Source organism: Sceloporus undulatus, chromosome 9 (genome assembly GCF_019175285.1).
Source record: "Sceloporus undulatus isolate JIND9_A2432 ecotype Alabama chromosome 9, SceUnd_v1.1, whole genome shotgun sequence".
NCBI lineage: Eukaryota > Metazoa > Chordata > Lepidosauria > Squamata > Phrynosomatidae > Sceloporus > Sceloporus undulatus.
Genome location: NC_056530.1, coordinates 29,785,437 through 29,789,483, shown reverse-complemented (window position 1 = coordinate 29,789,483; position 4,047 = coordinate 29,785,437).

Below are 4,047 nucleotides of genomic sequence, written 5' to 3'. Positions count from 1 at the left end.
TTTGAAACAGAGTCTGACACCATAGATATAAATGCAGTTTGACACCACTTTAATTGCCATGGCTCAGTGCTACAGACTCCTGGGATTTGCAGTTTGGAGAGGCACCAGCCCTCTTTGGCAGGGAAGGCTCAAGACCTTGGAAAACTACACGTCCCACCAGATACGGCACTTAAAGCGGTGTCAAATGGCATTCATTCTACCATATAGATGCACCCTCTTCAATCTTACTTATATTATTTATTTATTTATTTATTTATTTATTTATTTATTTATATAGTGCTGTAGATTATTTACCTCCAAGTAAATAGGAAAGAGATTCCTCTCTTTGATATTCTAAGCCTAAACTGTATGGATGCTCCCAAAGATGAGGATACCCACTGACTTACCTTATCTTTAACCTTATCTTTAATATAAGGGATAATTTCTAGATAATTATATATCTCAATTATAGTGAATCTACAACTATCTATTATCTTATTGTTTATCTTATCTATCATCTCTTCGGTAACTGACTCGCTTATGCTGCTCTACTTAGAAATTACTCATAGGAGCCAGGCTCTAATTTCTTTTCTTGACATTCTCTGATATTAATGAGTGCTAATTTAGGAGAAAGATGGGTAATATATTAATTAATTAAATATCATTGGCCGGTTTTGGAGTCTTTCTTGGGAGAGGAAGGCGCTCAGCCTTATAATCCAGTTGGCATTATTCCCTGCAGATGCTTCAACTGGACATTGCGTTTCTTGCCACTGCGGACACTACTGCAGTTACTACTATTACTAATATGATTCTAATTAGGAGCGGTGGTACTAACACTACTACTACAAAGGTACCCTGAATAGTGAAACTGTGTCAGTAAAAAGAGCCAAAGCTCATATCGGTGTGCCCAACCTGGACTGAATGTCTGACTTTGTTGCAATTTTGTCCTTTCAATTTGAGGCTGCCTGAGTACATTCCTGCCTGAGTAACTTCCTAGTAACTTACTACTTCGCCACCTCCTCTACTGTGGTCCCCATGGATGAAGCTCTTCTGGAACCTCCTTTGACTTCTTTCTATCGGTGAGTGGATTTAGCAGGGAAGGCACTGCCATGGGGCAAGTGGCATCACTAGCGGGGTTCTTGGAGTACGGACTGCGCCAGGTGACAGTGAAGGGATGGTGGTGACCACCCCGAAATGGGCTGTGATATTCATCTGCATCCTTTTAAAATGCTTTAAGACAGTGATTCCCAACCTATGGGTCGGAACCCCTTTGGGGGTCCAACGACCTTTTCACAGGGGTCGCCTAAAACCACTGGAAAACACATATTTCTGATGGTCTTAGGAATCAAGAGACCACAATTTTATGGTTGGGGGTCACCACAACATGAGAAACTGTATGAAAGACATTTAGATTGCACATATGATATTGTAATCTGAAGGTATAATTTTAATTTTGCTGGTTTGGTTATGTCACAATGATTACCACTGAATTCTTGTGATTAAGCGGAATAATAATAATAATAATAATAATAATAATAATAACGTTCAGTAATACTATTTATACCCCACTCTGATAGCCTTGGCTGAAGAGCGGGGTATAAATAAATATTATTATTATTTATTATTATATGGGAATTATGATTTATGAGTAACATTAGTGCAAAAAAGCATGAATAAGGATCCTATATAGTGTGAAATGGGAGGAGGTCAAACAGGGGTGTGTGCTGTGTTACACAATGAGTTACCGCACCAGGTGACACCAACCCTAGGGATGTAGGGGTCAAAAATGTCCCCCACTTTCTCCGTAGTTGCCTACCTCTATTTGAAAAGACAAACAAAAACGTATGGAAGAGGTTGATGGAAAGTGATCTAACCATGGGTCTTCTTACAGGTATCGTCCTCCTAGACAACGGATGCCCTACTATGGATACTACAGTAAGCCACTTGGTCCTCCTTTGTCTCCCTTTGTCAAGAAAAGGCTACCCAAATATGGGTCCCAGTATATCCCACTCTATGGGCCAAGGTATCTTCCGCCCAAGAACATTCCAGTGTATGAGAAAGGCCGTTATGTTCCACCGTACTGTACAGTTGGAGGAACTGGTTATCAACCGCGGCGTGTAAATCTCTGCCCAGAACCACATGCATCCAAGAACCCCAAAAGAAATCCAACCAGGACCCCAACACAGCCATACGTAGATGTGTATCAGCGACCTTTGAGCCAAAGTCCATACAATGGGATGCTTAAAGGCCGACATGATACCATCACTAAGGGTTCAGCACCTTATGTAGCCAGAGCTCCACTCCCTCGTATGACAAAAGGACCTGTATTATATTCTCCCAAAGATTTGGAGCCACATATACCCAAAGTCCCCTTACCTCGTATGACCAAAGGTCCAGTATTATATTCCCCCAAAGATCTGGAACCACATCTGCCCAAAGTCCCACCATTACATATGACCGAAGGTCCAGCACGATATCCAACCAAGTTGTCACCCCCACTTGCAGCCAACGGCTCACAACTCAACATCGCAAAGGGCTCGCAGCTTCACACACCGAAGGGCACAACCAAAGGCCCACGTCTAGTTGTGACCAAAGTGCCGCGGTTCAGGATGTTGAACTTCTCCCGCTCCTTTCGGAAGAGAGGTTCACGACGCAACCTTGTGAAAGGCTCGCAACCTAGCCTGACAAAGGACTCACAACACTCTCTGGCCAAGGGCTCCCGGGTCTCCCTGGCCAAGGGCTCCCAACCCAACCTGGACTATGGAAACGCGTGCCCAACTCTGAAAAACAATTCCAAAAACGTTAAGGTCTCCAGGACAGGGAAGAAGTATTGCTCGACAGCCAAGTGGCCGTTCTGAGGACTGGTGGGAGAAAAGACAAACTGTGAACTTCTATCACCCAAGGACCCAGAAGTAGCTCTGGACCAATTCTGTGCATTCTACAAAATCTGAATCACTCCACGGCTGGCTTATTACTATTTATTATGTCTATGAAACCTGGTTGCTATTTTAACCTTTGCAGATGTGAAAGGCTGAGAGCACTGACTCGGATGTATTACACACCGTTAACTCCTATGTAGGGATGTAGTTTTTCATTAATCTCAGAAAGTTGCAAGTATTTTTGTTACACGTATATTTGCAACGCTGGGCAGAACGCCTCTCACGGTGCCACCTTACACCACTGCTGCTGGAAAGTCACTCACTCTGAGGTCAGAATGAAGTGCCCAGACAGGTGAGCAGCAAAATTGCTCGCAGCGTCTAACACACCATGCAACTGTACTCCATCGTGAGAATTATGTGACCCCCTCTTAGATGTTGTTGGATTGCAACTCACAGCAGCCCCTATAGCCAACAGTAAGGGATACTGAGAGCTGCACCCCAATCTGTCTGGAGAGCTTCAGGGTTCCCATCTATTGTTCCATTTCTGTTGCACTGAACAGATAAGAAACCTTGAGCCTTCAAAACTATTTAATCCTTCCTTACCGCCAACCCCCAATATCCACAGATTCAAGCATTTATGGCTTGAAAATATTCCCCAAAAATATGCATACCAAAAAGCAAACCTTGACTTTGCCAGTTTACATAAAGGGCACCGTTTTACTATGCCATTAATCAGGCTCGAAAAGGGGACAAAAAGCTGTAGGTGGAGTGGTACATCCGTTTGTTTTGCTGCAAACTTTCTATGGCCAGACCTACTAAGGTTTTCCCTGTTTGTTTAAATTAACAAGTTGTCGTCTGGCGAAATGTATGGTTGTTGTTTGTAATATTTTGTTAACGGTCGTTGTGCCTTCTCCAAATAAACTGTTGTTGTTGTAATGGAACTTGAACATCCAGAGATTTTGGTACCAACAGTGGGTCCTGGAACCAAACCCCAGCGGATGCTAAGGAACCATTGTGCATCTTAAAAGATAGAAGCTCCAAATGCACTTTTAAAACCAGGGTTTCTAAGGCTCTGTTGATCTGGGATCCAGAAAATGATGACGGCAGTGTTCTTTTAGGCTCTATATGCATAGGACAAGTAAGCCAGCTTTCTTCCTTCCTCTTGCTGGAAAGTCTTGGCAACTCAGGG